Genomic DNA, 18,257 nt, shown 5'->3' with positions numbered 1-18,257 from the left:
CCTGGGGATTGATGGGCCCTGCCCGTGACCTTTGCTAGGACAAGAAGTATTATCAGGAATACTTCTGTATTTCCCGACTGTGCAGGCTGCATAAATCTCCTATCAACTCGGGCAGGCGCGGAGAGCTGCCGCCGCTGTTATTAATACGCGCACTTTCCTGGAGGAGGACGGCCTTTGTCACGGGAGCCCCGGGTCGGGGGAGCAGGAGGGCCGGGGGCCCCGGTGACACCCTCCCCCAAACCACGGTCGCTCAAGAAGGGGCACAGTTGCCCTGACACTGGCTTCCCTTCCCCTGTCCTCCGGGGTGCCCTGCCGCCCCTCTCCTCCCTCCTCCGCCCTGCCCCCACCCTCCTCACCAGAGCTGAAAGAGCGGCTGCCCCAGATGTCTCATCTCAGGGTTTGGGCTGGGAGGCTGCTAGTGCCTGCCCTGAGGGCGAGATACCCAGGATGCTGTCCTGTGCCTCCTGGGGGTGGCTTCTAGGTCAGGCAGCACCCTCCCTGTTTGTGGCGGGGGTGAGGGGGTGGGGGAGGCCCATGTCCGCCACCACTGAACTGCAGACCTGCTTATGGGCTGAATTGGGTGCAATTCAATTGGGTGCAAAAGAGAGGGCAGTGGGCCAGACGCCTGGCCTGGGTGGGTGGGTGGGCCGGGTCATCTGAAGAACCCTGGGGGAGCCTGGCCAGAGCCTGGTGCGTCCGTTTCCCTGGCCCCTGGGGAAGGGTGGGCCCCTGCTGTTTGTTTACCGATTCTCAGGGGAATAACACGTACGAAGCAGCATGTGTGGGCGTGTGAATGAGCATGTGAAAGTGTGTGTGTGACAGTGTGTGGTTGTCAGTATGTGAGTGTGACGGGGGGTGTGTGTGCGTGTGTGTGGGTGGGTGGACAGCATGTGGGGAACACAGAGGACAAGCACCCGAGTCTGGCTGCTTGTTCCTCAGTGGAAAGCAGCAGCCCTCAGGGTCGGGTCGGGGTTCACGCCCTGGCCCCCCTTCACCGGCTCGGTGGCCCTCGCTTTTCCTCTTCCCCTGTTCTCCAGCCTGTAAAATGGGGACACTGGTATCCCCCGGGCCCGCAGGGGTACGGTGGGATAACACTGCACCGCTCGACAGTGAGGGGCCTTAGGATGGTATTCTTGGGGGACAGGACAGGTTCGCAGAACCGGACTGAGGATGGTACCAGGCTGGGTGCCCTTCTGGGGACGGTGTGAGGGCTTTAGCCAGGCCCTTGGACAGTCCCTTTGCCCTGGTATTTGAGGCCAGAGCCAGGTCACACCCTGGGTCGCAGGGGCCACCTGAGACCCAGCTGGAGAAGTGTCCCAGCCGCCTGCCCTTTCTGCCTTGCTCTCCCCAGTGTGTGAAGACCCTCTGGTTGATGGCACAATTGGGGTCATCCTGGCCATCTGAGCAGGAGGCCTCTTACTTTCATCAGATCTCAAGAGAGCACCTGACCTCAAAGTGCAGGGCCCTGGGCTGGTTTATTCCAGGGCTCCTGGAGATGCCCTGGGAATTGCCAGTTTCCCCTGAACTTACTAAGCCCCCTCCCCTTGCCCCCACCCCACCCCCAACCCCCTACACACACACACACACACACACACACACACACACACACACACACACACACATTGGAACTGAGAGCCTGACTTGGGAAAGGACAGGTGAGGACGGACAGTACAGATGTGAGATGAGTCTGGGACCCCCAGGATGTCCCTCACTCCTCCCCTGGTTCCAAGGGCCGCAGAGTCTTGTTAGGAAATTGGCTTCTTCGTAAGGGGAGCCATCTCGCTCCTCCCGCCGCCTTGCCTGGTCAGGCGCTGGTGGGAGGTCCGGGCAAGGTCTCCCGGGCCTCCCAGTGCCACGGAGCTGGCTGTCGGTGGGAAGGGCCTCCCCGCTGTGCGGGGCAGGAGCCGTGCCCCCAGGGCCGCGGCATGGAGGTGGGCCCTGGCCTGGCCTTGGCAGGCTGGGTCAGTGAAGCCGGCTGCTGGCAGCGGTGCAGGGAGCACTCAGACCTCCCCAGGACCTGTCTGCTCCTTCACACAGCACTTGGTTCTTAGAAGAGGCACTTCATCCATCCATTCCTTCCCCGAGTGAACAGCCAGGCACTGCTCTGGGTGCTGGGTATGCATCCCTGAGGTCCATTTACCATGATAGAATGTTCTAGATCTGTGATGCCCGAATTGGTGAGGATTGAGGACTCAAAATGTGACTCGTGTGACTGAGAAAGTGAAGTTTTCCTGGTTTAATTTATTTCCATTTCAATTTGTGGCACCTGTGGCCGTGGCCACACCCTGGACAGTGCAGCTGCACTGGGAAGAAGAGCGGTGGTAGGAGGGTGGTTTTCCCTTTCTGACCCCCGGGCCGCATCACAGGGACCTGCCCGTGTGTCTGTGGGAGGCTGTTGCTCCGGGCACCTGCAGGGTGGGATGGAAGGAACATTTCTGACCTTAGCCCCCTCCTCTGCTTAAACACGGATGCAAAAAGGTCACTCACTGCACCAGAAGGCAGCTCCTGGAGTTGGGACCTTCTCTTAGGTTGGTTTTTATGTTTAACATCCAGCCCAGAGGTTGGCATTTCAGGAGCCGCTCAAATATCTGTTGAATGAATGAATGAATGAATGAATGAATGAATGAATGACAATCCCAGCTTTGCCATTGACCAGTGGTGTGACTTTGGGCAGGCTACTTAACCTCTTCATGCCTCAGTCAATGAGAACAATAGCAGCGATTCACAAGGTTGTTGGGAGGCTTAGGGTAGGACACCCAAGCCTTGGGAGCCGGGTCTGGCATGGGCACTCTGTAAGGTTTTGCTTTTATTAGTAAGAGAGGGAGCCAGTTTGAGTGGTGGGTTCAGAGCACCTCCACCGGCCACCTCTCTCTAGGGCCCTCCTTCCCCCACTCAGCCATCTGGGAAGACCTGGATCGCATGTGGATATTAATGAGTGTCACCTGCACTTTTATAGCTGCAGGGAAATGAGCAATCCTCACCTAGTCCCTTTGTTCGGAGACTGAGCCCAGAGATTCCAAGTGACCTGGCTGGGGACACTCAGCTTCTTGGTCCATCCCGGAGCTGGGACTGACCCCGGGTGTCTCGAGTCCTGATCTAGTGGGTCATTGTTGATGGCTGCCATCTACTTAACCAGACCTGTCCTCGCTGGGCAGATCTGCCAACAGCCTCCTGCCCAGCCAGGGCAACCCTCGGGAGGGACAGGCTCAGGGACCGCCAGAAACACCCCGCCCCGCCCGCTCCAGCAAGGCAGCTGCCCTGGCAGCTGGGAGCGCTACGCAGCTCTGAGGTTGGCCTGGCCTAGCCACACCCAGCCCTACCAGCCTCTCGGCAAGAAACGTAGCCTCACTGAGCCTCGGTTTCCTGATCTGTAAACCGTGGCCACTTCTTGCTGTCTCAGAGGTGGCGGTGAAGACAGTGAAGGACTTCACTGCGGAGCGCTGAGACGGGCTGTGCCGCGGGAACCTTGGGGAGGTCGCCAGGATTAGAGGGCCTGAGCGGAGGTGCCCAGTCCCCTCCCCTCCCCTTCCCCTGACTCCCCAGCCACCCCTCACAGACCTGGAGTGGGGCTGCCCATGGCCTTCCAGCCACCCTAGGGCTGCCTCCCCCAAGGGCCTACGGATGCCTGGTTCTCTGCAGCCCCTGTTGGGCCACCAGCCTTGACTTCCCCTCTCCCAGGGGCCTGATGTCATCACATAGGAGCAGCCTGGCAGCCTGAGGAGGGGCGGTACATTCCCACAGCCAGACCCCCTCCCTCCCTCTCGCCCCCTACCCCTTCCCCTCCATTCTCTCTCTCCTTCCTGCTCCCCATCCTTCCTGTCCCCCTTCGTCTCCCCTCCCTCAGGCCCTTCTGCTCCCCCCAGGGCTGCCCTGTGCCAGCTCCTGCCTGTGTGAATGTCTAATCTCCAATTTTATTCGCTGGGCTCTAGCCCATTTGCATAATCCACATAGTCACCCTGGTTTTAATTGCCCACAACTCTGCAGAAAGATCATGTGGTTAAGTGGTAAATCATAATTAGATAAATAATTGGTTTGGCCACAGCAAGCTGCTTTTGTTACACCTGCCATCTGCTGGACCCGTTTTTTCTTCTGGCCAGAACAATGCGGTTCTGATGACAGGGCATGCTGCTTCTCTCTTACGGGGGTGGGGAGGGGGCTGGAGGAGGGGCCGGCGGAGGGGGGTTGAATGGAGGGGCTCGGAAGCAGGGCCTGGAAAATTGCCCGGTTGCTGGGGTCCCGCCTGGCCTGCGTGTCTCTCTCTCCCTCTGCCTGAGCTGGTGCACCGCACACTCGCCGTTCATTACCCGGCTTGGTTAATGCATCAGAGTGGCAAATTTGACTTCTTCGCAGAAAAGGAAGGGAGGGAGGAGAGGGGCGTAGGGGAGGAAGGGAACAGCAGGGGCTGCCCTAGACCTGGCCTGCCCGAGGCTCGTCCAGTGGCCCTGACAGCCAGGGCAGGAGGCTGGCTGTGGCGGGCCTGGGCCCAGTCCCAGGGGGCTGGCGGGGCAGGTGGGCAGAGGTTAGAACCCTCAGATCTCCCTGCCCACCGCCGTCAGCTTCTCCATCTGCTCTTCGCTGGAGGGGTCTTCATTATCCGTGTTCCAGGCCCCATCTGTGAACCCAGGGGGCTCCAGGGGACCTGGGATCCTCGGCTGGCCAGGTTGCCCGGCTGGGGCCTTCTGCAGGGCCTCACTCACTGCCTTTCTCCAGTCCCTTCCGCTGAGCTCGTCCCCTGGACCACCGCGGCTGCTGCAGGTTGTCCTTTGTTCACTCGTTCCTGCGTGCATTCATTCAGTCATTCAGCAAACGAGAGTGTAACGACTAGAATTCACCCCTGCGCGTCAGACCGTGCTGTGTGACAGTTTCGTGACCGCTTTCAGGAATTGCCGGTGTAATTTACAACATGCTGAAGAAAGGGCCAGCACTCCAGCGGCTGAGTGGGACACCAGACCCCCTCACATGGCCCCTGGCCCCCTCAGCCATCTCAGAGGACGACTGCCAAGGCTAGGGGAGTGTGTGTCCCGGCTAACAGGCAGGGAAGGGGCCCCTGGGCAACCCCCCCTAGAGGGATGCTCTGGGGCTGGGGCAGCTCCCCATGCAGAGGAGGGGTGGCCTGGCTGGTCCCACTTTGGAGATCTGTTCTTCCAAAAGTCCCCCCCAAGTGGGCCCACTCATATGTGTCGTGCCCACGTGAGGTGTGGAGTGAGACGTGCCAGCCCAGCCACCTGCCCCAAGATCAGTGACAAAGCCGCGATGCTGATTGGGGGTAACCTGGCAGTAGGCGGTGCCCCCAAGCCCCTCCCCACCCCTCCATCCTCCTACTCCCCTAATTATTTTTCTTGGATGTTGTGAATTAAATCTTCCAGGAACCACAGGGGACGTCTCTGGGTGAGGCCCGCTCACATCTCGTGTGCCGATAGAAGTTGTTAAATGAATAATGTTGACTTACGCCGGGGACCCAATTCTCTCTGAATATAATTCCCCTTCCAGTTACCCGGAGCTTCCTGAGGAAACTGTAAAATAATAAACACACCTCCATCAGAGGCTGGTAATGTTGCCACGAATTCTTTGGGGGAGAGAGGCAGGGAAGAAATAAATTAATTTTTAAAAGAGGATCATGCCACAAGTCAGATGACAAAGCCAGCTGGTATAATGGGGAAGGGGTGAGCCCCAGGGCCCTCCTCAGTGGGGCTGTGGCCACCTGTTGTCCATATCGATTCCTGGGCTCCACCCCAACCTCCCCCCAAGTTAGAATGTGGGTGATGGACATGGGGGCGGGGGGTGGCCCCTGACACTCTGTTTTAACCAGGTGCTTCTTGTGGAGGCAAGGTTGGGGTTAATAGGAAGAACAGTGGATGAGTCTTGAGAACTGGCCTCCTGTCCTCCTGTCCTCCTGTCCGAGATCTGTCCTGGCCAACTGACAGCCGGCGCTCGCATTTCACTTCTCTGGCCAGCTCTCCATCTGAGAAACTGCCAGAAATGGGCGGAGGCAGCGGAGGAGTTGGAGAAACACTTAGAGCGCAGGCCCCTCCCTCCCTCTTCCTCCTTCTCTTCCTTCCTCCAAGAGCCCAGCCAGCCCTGACCATCTGTGATGCTTACAGGCTTGTCACCTGTAAGACAGGTGAGCTTGTCGCCCCAGCCTGCGGGCAGGGCTCTGAGACTCGCCCCTCTATAAAATAGTTTAGGGGGACGGTCCCCCCTCCTGTGACCGTGGTCTGGCTGGTGCTGGACAAGGTCCCCTCAGGAGCATCTGGAGCTGGGACCACGCCCAAGCTCCCTGTGCCTGCGAGGGAGGGGCTCCGGGGGTGTTGGAAGCATGTCCTCCCCCAGCTCTGTGCTGCGGCCAGAGAAACACGGGTCGCCTCCAAACAACAACGCGGCCTCCAGCAGGCCCTGCTGTGCATGCCACCTCCACCTCGGATTAACAACAGGTGGGGTCAGGCAGCATGGGGACATTCCCAAGGTCATGAAGCAATTTGCCCGCCGAGCCAGGAATAGAACTCCTGAGCTGGGCCGTGCTAACCCTGGGCTCAAATTGCTAGCCAGGCAGGTCTGTGCTGGAGGGAGGGAGCCGGAGTCCTATACTATGTGGGCCAAGGGGAGGGGCAGGGAGCTGTCATCCGGAGTTGTTGGTGAGGGCCAGCCCAGAGCTTTCTTCTGTGTCACTGTCGTTCCTGGGAGAGGAGACTGTTTTGAACTCTGGGTGAGAGGTTGGTGTTGAGTGGGGATGGCCGAGTTCTGAGCTGGCAGGGCTCTCGGGTGTGCCTGTGTGTTTCTCTTAAGATCATCAGGGAGTCGTTAAAACAAAACAAAACAAAAACCCAGCATTGTTTTCCGGGTGACTCTTTGCAGAATACTCTAGCCGCTCACTGGGGGAGGGGTTGGCGTGGCATCGCAGATGAAGGTCTCTGTAAGGGCTGATGGGAAAAACCACTGGGCATTCCAAAAGGAGAGGCTCCAGCACGCATTCCAGGCGCTTCCTGCATCCTGGTTTTGGCTGGATTTATTTGGGGGTCGGGGGACGCAGCAGCCTTTGTTGCCAATGAAGGTTTGTGTCCTCCCAGGGCAGCGGTTCTCAACCTGTGGGTCGCCAGCCTGTGGGTCGCGACCCCTTTGGGGTTCGAACGACCCTTTCACAGGGGTCACCTAAGACCATCGGAAAACACATAGATAATTACATATTGTTTTTGTGATTAATCACTTTGCTTTCATTATGTTCAATTTGTAACAGTGAAATTGGGGGTCACCACAACATGAGGAACTGTATTGAAGGGTCGCGGCATTGGGAAGGTTGAGAACCACTGAAAGGGCTTCTGAAGGTCCAGAAAGAAGCAAGGCTTGTTTCCTCTCCACCAGTGGCTGGGCCCCCTGAGTGCAGGGCAGAAAGTAAAGAATGCTAAAGTCACCCCTCCCCCCCCCGCCCCCCCAGGAGGCCGAAGGCCAGCTTCACCAGCAGGCTTAGTGCCACAGAGCCACAGCCAGGAAGGCTACCTGGAGGAGGTGGAATTTAGGCCAGGGCCTGGTGGAAGAGGTATGCAGCAAACAAAGAGGGTTTGGGAAGGGTTGGGGAGTCTGCACCTGGCATCAGGTGCAGCCTGAGCAGAGATAAGGAGGGAGGCTCTTAATCTAAATTAACCTGTCAAGAGAGGGTGGGAGGACACAGCAGAGCCGGGAAGGGTGGTAGGGGCCCTGTGGGGCTAAGAGACCAGCAGACACTTCTAGAATGGCCTGTGGGGGGAGGTTAGAAATGGGGGGGTGGCTGGTGCATGCGTTTGCAAGTCATGACAGGAAAAATGGGAGTGCGCAGACTTGAGGGGCAAAGGGGGAGACTTAAAACAGGAGAGGAGCCTGTCCCCATGGGGAAGGAGGGGCGGAGGGGAGCAGCCCCACAGAAAGGGATGCAGGAGGCGGTGCAGCCACTGGGGTCTGCCAGGTGTTGCAGACTTAAGGAAAGGAGAAGACAAGGTGATGTGGAGGGCACTGAGGACCTTGGGGGGCACCGTCACAGTGGGACACAAGAGCCAGGGCACGGCAGCAGAGGCTGGGCCCGCAGAAGGGCCTTTGGTCATAGTTAGGAGGCTGGAGCTCGGAGGAGGCTGCCACCCTGGGTAGGAGGTGCCTCTGGATGGGGGCTCAGCAGACTGGGGCCCGAAGAGCCACACAGGAGCGAAAACGAAGGCCCTTCTGGGAGCAAACAGGTAGAAACTGACAGAGGGGATGCACCATCCAGCAGCGCCTCCAGGCTGACCTTCAGCTTGGGGCCCTGCAGACACCCAGAGGATCTTAAGGCAGCCAGCCAAAACCTCAGCACAAGAACTTCCAACAGTGAAAATGATGCTTTTAATGTAATCCTTTCTCCTTGATTATTTCCATTTGGGAGACCAAGTTCTAAAGACATAAATACACTAAGAGCCAGAGTGAGTGGCTCCTCGAAGCCTTGTGCGTGAGATAGAGGAGACCAGGTCCCCAAACTAACCTCTAGTCCCAGGCCGCTCCTGCTGGCCTCGCAGGGGGGCCAGGCCAGGTGAGGGACAGTCCTCTGCTCGCATCAGGGCCTGCTGGTCTGTGTGTTGCTTGTCCAGTCAGCGAGCCATAAAGGCAACTGGGATTTGATTGTCCAAGTGGCAGTTTAGGGTTTTAATGATACGCAGTAGATACTTAATACAGAAATGTGTCAGGAGCGCAGTAAGGATGGGAGCGGGGCTAGGGACGGAGGGCAGAATTGGGATGCAGTTCTGGGATGAGGATTCCTAGGTTCAAATGCCTGGCACACAGTAAGCACTCAGCAGACCCCAGCTGCTGCCAGGGCTGGAGATGTGGCACATGGCACCGAGGCGGTGGGTTGAAGGCAGGAGGAGAGGGGGTGGGAACACCATGCAAATGTGTGCAAATCGCAGGCCTGTATGTATGTGCACGCCTCAGGGCTCTTGGATACTTAAAGAACGTTGAAGGCTTTTCATCATGCAAAGAACATTGGGGGATGCGACCCCCCAACAAGTTCCTGGGGATCCCTTCAAGTTTGTGTGGGTGTAAATGGAGACCCGTGGGCCCTGGCCAGCCTGAGGTGCTCAAATATCTGGTCCTGTGACTTTGCCCCAGCCTGGTCCCACCCAGATCTGTCCTGGACCTTGGGGTGACTTGCTGCCCCTGGCCTCTCTGGGTACCCTCCTGGGCATGTGGCCCGTCTGTGGTGGCCTGGGTCGGGGTACCCTCTGAGCTGACTGACAGACCAGGAAGAAAGAGGAAAACCCCTCAGCCAGCATGAGGATGCCTGGTTAATTTTTATAAAGGAGGGCTGTTCCCTGTTGAGGGAGCCCCCAGATTTCTGTGTCCACGAGGCGTCCAGGCTCAGAGGCAGAAGTATGCCCACTGTGGTGGTAGATGCGGCATAGGGTTGTGGAGGCATTCATTTTTTTTCTTTTTTTTAATATATTTTATTGATTTTTCACAGAGAGGAAGGGAGTGGGATAGAGAGTTAGAAACATCAATGAGAGAGAAACAACCATCAATCAGCTGCCTCCGGCACACCCCCTGCTGGGGATGTTCCCGCAACCAAGATACATGCCCTTGACCGGAATGGAACCTGGGACCCTTCAGTCTGCAGGCCGACGCTCCATCCACTGAGCCAAACCGGTTAGGGCTGTGGAGGCACTCTTGCCTTACCCCTCTAAGGGTTCACATTGGCTTCAGGTCAGGGGCCCAGGGTTGGGGGCTCCCCTGCCATCCATGACTTCTAAGGGGCCTAGCTTCCCCGTGCCACCCCCTGCTCCCTCTCTGCCCCCCAGGCCTGCCTAGGTCACAGCTGGCCTCTTTCCAGCTCAGTGGCCAGGTGGCAGGAGCCGGCTGCAGCCCTGCTCAGAGACAGGTGTGTGCCTTTCGGTGTCATGACCTCCAGCTGCTCCGTGCTCACAGGGCCAGGGCCTGCCCTCCCCCTGGAGCCAGAGAACTGTTGATGAGGGCAGAAATGGCCTGCAGCTTTGGGGGTGGGGACACTGCCAACCCCCACCTGGAGGGCTCAGAGGTCAGGTCCACAGAGACAGCAGAGTGCGTCTGTGTGTGTGTGAGGGAGTGGGAGGCCGAGCGTGGAAAATGCCCTGGAAGCAAAATTCGCTTGAACATGACTAGTTTCTCTCAAAGTGTTCCCGAGTCCGCAATGCAATGCAATGCGGTGTGAAAGGGGGTTTCCAGGGGACGCTGCTCGGGGCTCTCAGGGGAACTTCAGGCCCTGCCCCACCCCTCCCAGGACAAGCAGGGGCCTGCAGATTGGATCTTTTTAAATATATTTGTATTGATTGCAGAGAGGAAAGGAGAGGGAGAGAGAGAGATAGGAACATCAATGATGAGAGAGAATCATTGATCGGCCACCTTCTGCACGCCCCTCACTGGGGATCGAGCCCACAACCTAGGCATGTGCCCTTGATCAGAATCGAACCCGGGACCCTTCATTCCGTAGGCCGACGCTCTATCCACTGAGCCAAACCAGCTAGGGCAGATTGGATCTTTTTTAAACATTGAGGTGAAGTTCACATAACATGAAATTAGCCATTTTAAAGTGAATAACTCAGTGGTATTTCATATTCACTGCGCTGTACAACCGCCACCTCTGTCTTGGCCCCAAACGTGTTCTCACCCCAAAAGGAAACCCCATAGCCATTAGTAGTCACTCCCCGTTCCTTCCTCCCTGCAGCCCCGGCAACCACTAATCTACTCTGTCTCTTCGCATTTATCTATTCTGGACTTTTCTGTGGATGGAATGATACAGTATGTGGTCTTTTGTCTGGCCTCTTTCTCTCAGCATACAGTCTCCAGGCTTCATCCATTCTGTAGCGTGATCAGTATTTCATTCCTTTTTATGGCTGAATAATACTCCATTGCATGGATAGACTACCGGTTTTCTTAAATCCACTGTCGGTTGATGGAGTGTTTCCACTTTGGGCGATTATGACTCATGCTGCCATGAACCTCCGTGTACATGGTCTTGTGTAGACCTGTGTTTTCAGGTCTCACTGTTTGTCCACATTGGACTGTGGATCAGGACTTCGGTCTTTTTAGTGGCTAGTACCCCAGGGTATGGATAGACGTACATTTGTGTAGCCATTCACCCGTGGGGGACGTTCAGGTTGCTTGGATAATTTTTAAGACACATCTCTGAGAGGGAAGTCTGACTGGATGTTGTCAACATTAAACTAAAGACTCAAGCAAGAGACTGGTCCCTGCTGGGTCCTTCCCTTTGGCTCTCCTCCCCTCTGTCTGGGCACACGGACCTGCAGGAGTCCAGCCAGTAGGACCAGAACGGGGCTCCGGTCAGTGCTGGCATGCTTCTTGAAGTGCGTGGGACTCGTGAAGGGGACAGAAGGACATTCCTTCGAGGACATGTGAGAGAGCAAACCAGTCCAGCGCCGCCTCGCGCCAGGCCCTGACACCCGGTGCTGACGGTGCTGACTGGCCTCCCTGCCCATCTGCTGTGGTGCTGATGAGTGCTTCCTCACAGACCTTGTTATTTGCTGCTGCCCCTCCATCCATTTCCTCCTCACACAAAATCGAAGTAATTCTGTTGAGTTCCAACTGTGTTCCAGGCACTGTGCAAGGCTCTTTCTAGTCTACTGTCTTGGGTGGGCCTCATTAAAACAGGGGCGGGGGGGCGGGGCGGGGGCTTGCAGCTCAACAGCTGGCACAGCCAGGCGGTGGTCAGTGGTCAGGCAGGCTCCGCCCAGGGGCCTGTCCTTAGACCCTCTCCCCTCCACACTGTCCCTCCCAAATGCAGTGTGGGCTCTCGGAAGCCGCGTTTTAAATTTGCTTTCTGGATGGTCATTGGATGAGGTGAATAGGCAGACGCCAGGCGGTTTTGTGTAGGAAGAGATAGCGAGAAAGCCTGCCGAGGGTGTGGAAGTCGTGAAGTGGCTGGAGAGGGTGGTGCTGTAGGGGGAAGAGTGAGATGAAACTGGGTTTCACAGCTGATCTCGGCCTTGACCGCCAGGCTATTTCCCAGATGGGGACAGAAGCCTGAGAAGGAGAGAAGGCCTGCTGTGACACTGGGAGAGGGGATGTTTCTGGCATGGTTTCTGCTTAGCTGACATTGTTGAACATTACACGGGTGCCCTTTGATTTGGGCCACTGTTCTCACCGCCCCCACCCCCACCCCACCCCGGAATTTTCCACTCCTGCCCTGGAAGGCAGAGCCGGGAGTCCACGCCGGTTATCCCGCTCCGCTCGGCTCCGTGCAGGCCTGCCCGGAACATGGGATTCTCGCTGAGGATTGTGAGTCCTCTGCGATTTCGTAAAACCCTGCCAAAATAAGACCACTTAGGGACATATTCTCTGCTGACTTTACATCACAAATGTTGACAGTGGGGAAATTTAGCCAGGTTTCTCTCCAATATGAAAAATGGGAACTAGGCATGCGAGGAAATGAAAACCCGGCCCCCTCACCCCAGAGAGCAGCGTGGAGGCGGTGTCCGGGGAGCCCTGGAAAGCCGGGAGACTTCTCCATTTCCTCCTCTGGGCGCTGTGGGGTGGCGCTGACTATGGAAGGGGCGGGAAGGGGTCAAGGGAGCAGGGCCACTAGAGGTCAGCCAGGGGCCTCTTCCCTCCGGAAGCCAGCAGCCAGGGGGAGGGACAGTGTGTGGAGAGGGGCCTGGGGCTCTGCCCAGGCAGCAGGGGGATGGGCATGGGCTCAGCCAGGCCACCCTGAGGGTGTGGGGCCCTGATCCTCAAGCTCAGTTTGGAAAGATCTGGGGAACCCTACAGAACACCTGAGACCCCAGGTGGGCGGGGAGCTAGGGAGGGTTTGTGCACCTCCCGTGGCAAGGCCACCAGGCTAGCGTTGGCCGACTGGAATCCGGCATGGGTGGGGGTCACTGGTGGCAGAATGTCCAGAACTACCGTCTCAGGGTCTCTGTGGACCCCCAGCAGCTTGTGCGACCTCCCCCAGGAGTCCCTGCTGCACCCCTTCCCTCCACACTCTCCCAGCCTTGGCCTGGCCCTGCATTTAAAGTTTAAAGGTTTTAAATGCAAATATTTCTCTTTTATAGATGCCAGCTGTCTCCAGAGAGCACGTTTCCTCGCTGCTCAACTTTATTGTCCAATTAGCTTCCTGTATCAGGGTACTGGAGAGCCTGGGGGGCTCAGAGGGGGGGGCGGAGAGGGGAGTGGCTGACGGGGGAGGGAAGCAAAGGCCCCTGTGGTGGTTCCAGAGCTGGAAGCTGTCCCCCAGGGTACCGCGCCGGGGCAGGTTGGGCGGGTTGGGGAGCCGGGTCAAAGGGGCGTGGGTGACGTCCCCCCCAAGGTTGGGGGTATCTTTCAGATTCCGGGTTCCAACGGGAGAGGCAGGAGCTGGGGCAGGGGCAGTTAGTGGCAGGGGAATTCTTTTCTTATTTAAAAAAAATAAGAGCAGCCGGCCTGGCACACACTGACTTCCTTTTAGTGCCTCTAAAGTGTCTCCCTCCGCCCCTCCCGCCAGCTTTCTAGCCGTGCTGCGGCTTCCCCATTCACCCAGGCTCGGCTCAGCGGTGCTCACAAAGCAAGGCAATTAGAATTGAAAATCTATGCAAAACAGCTGTTAACTGATTGTAAAGGAGTGCAGCTGGGTGCTGGGTGCAGCTTGGGAGCAGTGCTGAAAGGGCAGGAAGTGTTGGGGCGGCCAGGGGTTAAGAGGCAAAGGCCTGTGTCCTCATCCAAGGGATTGCCAGGCCTGAACCTTGCCTGCTCCCCTGGAGGTGACCTTGGCTACTGGAGAGTGGCTGAGAAGGTGTGGGTACCCCCCACCCCCCCACCCCTGTGCCAGGCCTGGCTGTGGCCCCCAGCCTGCTGGAGGATCTGGCTCCTCCCCAAGGAGGGCAGGCCCCGTGAGGGAGGGTCTCTGTTCTCCCCTCGGCCATGGTTCTCTCCCTCCATGTATCCATTCAGCAGTTCTGCCTGGTGGCTGGGGCTGTGTCACAGCTATGAGACTAGAGCACCCACTAACTCACGGGGGTGGGTGGAACCTGGGGCTCCAACAATCCCAGCGCAGCCCGGACACTCCCCCGCACAGCTTGTTGAACCCAGACAGTAGCTCCGACGGGTGGCCTGGGAGTCTATTTCACATGCACGCACACACGCACACCATTATCTGAGACCCGTGGGACCCACAGCACTGTGTGATCACTATCTAAGAGTGGGACTCTGCAGCTGGAGAGATGAGTTCCAGAGGCGGGATGGGAAAAACCTTCTTGGAAGAGATAAGATTTAAGCCCAGCTTTGAAGAATGGAGAGGATTTCTGGGCCATTGATAGCTGCTGGAATGAGAAAGAGGACCCAGGAATATAAGTGGTGGGGGTTTGGCCGCTGTGCAGGAAGGAGGGCACTGGGCAGACCCCCTGCCACTCAGCTCTGGGGGGCGGGGGGTTACCCTCTGGATGTGGCTCCCCTGGGTGGGGCTGGTAGCCTTGGAGTGGGTGGACCACTCAGAGAGAGGAGCTGTGCAAATGTGGGGGTGCCAGGCTCTGAGTGATGGATCCCCACAATCCCCCAGAAGGGAGAATGATTTTCGGACACTGGGGCAGCTGCTGGAGATGTTCCCCAAAGAGGGTCTTAGACCTGAAAACGCTTTGAGACCTGTAACACCGCTACCAGGTCTACCTGCAGCAAGTTGTTAGAGTCGGTGCCCGGTATAGGTGGACAGTCAGGGTCTGGGTCTGGCATGGCTCGAATTTGTGTGTCCTGGGCCAGTTAATTACCTTTTCAGGTCTCCTCACTGGGCTTTGTAATGGAGGTCATGCCGGCCACCTTGCAGGGCCTCTGAGGATGGAGTGACATGAGGTGAAGAGCCTGGGCACATGGCAGGTGCCTGGTAAATGGCAGAAGGGATCTTCCCTACCTACCCACACTGGAGTCCAGGTCCCTGGCGCTGATCTGCAGATCCAGGTGCTGAAGGAAGTGGCTGAGGTCATGATGGAAAGGTGACGTGCAGTCCTTATGTGCTAGGAACAGCTAGTGAGAGCGGAGAACACAGATTGTGAGCCCTGCTAATCCCAAAAGGACGCAGAGGATAAAGAGCAGGACGCAGGATTCCCTTCCCTGGGGTATCCAGGGCCCATCCCACCTGTACTGGGACTCAGTGCGGGGACAGTCACAGATAGTGTCTACTCTCCTACGAATCTCACCTGGTTAGGTAGGTGCCCAGGTGGTGGTGGTGGTGATGGGTTAAGTCGCCAAATCACCTGTCTTTCTTGCTGCCTCTAAATGCCCCATCTGTCAGCACCTCCTGCCTCTTGCCCTAGTCGAGCGGTTCTCAACCTGTGGGTCGCGACCCCTTTGGGGGTCGAATGACCCTTTCACAGGGGTCGCCTAAGACCATCAGAAAACACATATATAATTACATATTGTTTTTGTGATTAATCACTATGCTTTAATTATGTTCAATTTGTAACAATGACATTGGGGGTCACCACAACATGAGGAACTGTATTAAAGGGTCGCGGCGTTAGGAAGGTTGAGAACCACTGCTAGTCTTTTTGGGCAGCTGAGGCCAACCTGGCACTTTCAGTTCTGTATCTGGGAAGGCTCCTGCCAACAGAGTCCACATTTGTTGAGCAAACTACATGCCCTCCGTCTTGGTTACAGGCCTCCCTAATCAGATCCTTTCTGGGCATACATATCAGAGGCCCCTTTTTCAGTTCCCAAGGGGGCTTATCCTGAGGGCTTTCTCATCATGTAGGACTTGTAAGTTTCACAGGTCCCAGGGCTCATGGAGGCGGGGCTGGATTTTGCAGGGGTCCACCTGGGTAGGTGCTCAGAGCCAGGTGAGGGCTTTTGGATGACTTCTTCCTGCTCTAGGAGGCACAGCTCAGGATGGTAGGGGTCTGGGGTGCGGGAAAGCACGTACCAGCATCCTGTTGCCTCTGGCACAGAGGAAGCAGGACCCTGGTAAACAGGTGTCCCTGCTCCTGGAGATGTACTCACAGCCCCCCCGTATGACTGGCCCCCCAGCACCTGCCCTTTCATCCAAAACCTTGTTTCTCTGTCAGGTTTCCAGGCAAATGGAAATGAGGGAGAAGGTCCAGGAGAGAGTGCTTTGACCAGAAAGGACTCAGGGCTAGCTGCAAGGTGGGAGCTGCTGAGGAGAGAGGAGAAGGAACATGCCTGGAGGGAAATGGAGGGCAGCCAGCCTGAGCCCCCAGTTGAGGGAAATTAGGAGTCAAGCTACAAACCTCGTTAGCTAGGAGCGCGCGGGCTGCAGGGGAGCAATTCCCACCCTTGAACTCGGAGGCCTTGCTCCCGGATTACTAATTTCCTTGGGCCTGGCGTACAGACAGTGAGTGTCATCCATCTCCCCTGTGCCAGCCAGCCAGTGGCCGCCAGCATTTTCTGGGCAAGGCGCGCACACCGGCTCGCTAATGCCCCCTAGCGGTCGCTGGGGGTTCCTGCAGCATCCCACTGCCTCTGGCGGCCGAGCTGGGTAGGGAAGACTCCAGGTGTGAGCAGCTCCAGGCACAGGCAGCTCCCTGGGTACCCGTGCGCACGTGACCTGGAGCAACTCTCGGCCCCAATTTCCTCAACTGTGAAACGGGATCCGACCACCCGTCTCTCAATCCAGTGGAACCAGATGTCTACAAGGAAGGGAGGGATCTGCCAGCTCCAAAAATTAGCTAAATGATAACCCGCAGCGTCCCCGCCCCACAAACTTGCTTGGCCATTGTGGTCATCCTCAAACAGGTGGAAGAATCGACTCCTCTCCCTACCAAGGCCTCCCCAGGGATTAAAGGAGATAAGTGGGAGCATCGTGTCCAGGTGGGGGGAGGTTGGGCCTAGGTGTACTGACCTGGGGACAAGGCAAAGAGGAAACACCGGGCCAGGTGCGAGTTGTTCATTTGCATGTTACTCCCCTCCCCCCCGCGAACTGTAGTCCTGGTTGGAGAGGATTGGAAACGACCCATAGGGTTTTAATTTTGTTTTTAAGGAAATAGCCTAGCAGTAGGAATTGCCTCCCAACGTCTTCCTCCCATCCTTCCCCCCCTCCCCCCCCCTTGACTCTCCGCGGGGATGGAGGCACCCCTCCCCCTCCACTCTGGCCGCGGTGAATCTGCCGGCCATTGCAGGGTATAAATTACCGGAGGCCGCGCTGCGGAGACACCGTGTGGTGGGTAAATAAAAGCATCAAGAGAAGGCCAAGACCCAAAAGAGCGAGGTGGGTGATGAAGGGGAAGCGCTCTTCCCGCGCCGGGTCAGGGCTGGCCGGAGCCCGCAGGTAGGAGCTAGTAACGGCCCCCCAGTCCGGCCTCGCGAGTCCGTTTCCCTTTTCGTTTGTGGTCGGCCAGGAGCCTTGTGCAAGGCGGGAGTCCGACCGTGTGCGCCCCCACTCCCAAGTGCCCCAGCATGCACTTGGTCTAAGGTGTGGACCAGGGAAGTGGGCAGCTTGGGTGCGTCCGTCAGGGTCTTGCCCCTCGCCCAGCAACGGGCACGCCGGCGGGTTCTGCACCGCGCTGGCTTGGGCCCCAATGCTCCAGGCCCGCCAGCGTCATCGGGAACAGATGGATGGGGGGTGGCAGGCGCCCAGCGCTCCCTCCCGTCGCAATCCGGGCTGGCGCGGGGAGAGGGAGGGAGGGAGGGAGGAGAGCGGGGGTGGTTGGGCCCGCGGGGACGGCAGCATGAGCTCCTGCCAAGTGCGGCGCGGGCATGTCCCGGGGCAGGTTTGGGGCTGGCAGAAGCGCGGGCTGGCACCGGGCGCGGAAAGTTGAAACCCGCAGCGCGGCGCTTGGGCGGCCGCTTGGGGGGCGGGGGTGTACTTGTTTGTCTCCCAGCTTAAAAGTATGAAAGTTGTAGATCAGAGGGTTTTCAAAGGAGGTTGTACGAGGAGACCCGGGGGCATCGGAGCATCGCTGAGAGCTGCGGACGCACTCGGGGTCAGAGCCCGGGGCGCTGGAATACGCGGAGGTCGGGATCGCCGCGGGAAGTCTGCGGCATTAACCAGGCGCTTCCTGGAGACGCGGGCGGCGCGGGGATGGGGGTGAGGGGACTCCTAGCTCGCGGGCGGCGCTAGCCAACGGTGGGGGCGGGGCGGAGTCCGGGGACCGGGAGGCCGAGGCCCGCAGTCTTCCGCTGTGCCGCCTGTGGGTGCCTAGGAATTTCAGGACGCTCCCTGAGTCATTCCAGTCTGTCAAGTGCCTGGGTGAGGTAGGGTGCGGGGGTGCCAGGAATAGGGAGGTGCTGCGCTGGGGCCAGAGGCCCAGTGGGTCGTGCCAGTTTCTGGAGGCGGACGGCCTCGCCTCTGACCGCAACCC

At 58.0% G+C, this 18,257-nt stretch overlaps 1 protein-coding gene across 6 annotated transcripts in view; it reads left to right on the top strand.

Annotated features, from left to right (window-relative positions):
* Window positions 1-18,257, top strand: part of GSE1 (Gse1 coiled-coil protein) — a 414,880-nt gene that overhangs the window by 340,565 nt on the left and 56,058 nt on the right. The gene's annotated exons all lie outside the window — the stretch shown is intronic.

This window comes from Myotis daubentonii, chromosome 15, assembly GCF_963259705.1.
Source record: "Myotis daubentonii chromosome 15, mMyoDau2.1, whole genome shotgun sequence".
Taxonomy (NCBI): domain Eukaryota; kingdom Metazoa; phylum Chordata; class Mammalia; order Chiroptera; family Vespertilionidae; genus Myotis; species Myotis daubentonii.
This window is presented reverse-complemented; position numbering and strand designations above follow the sequence as displayed.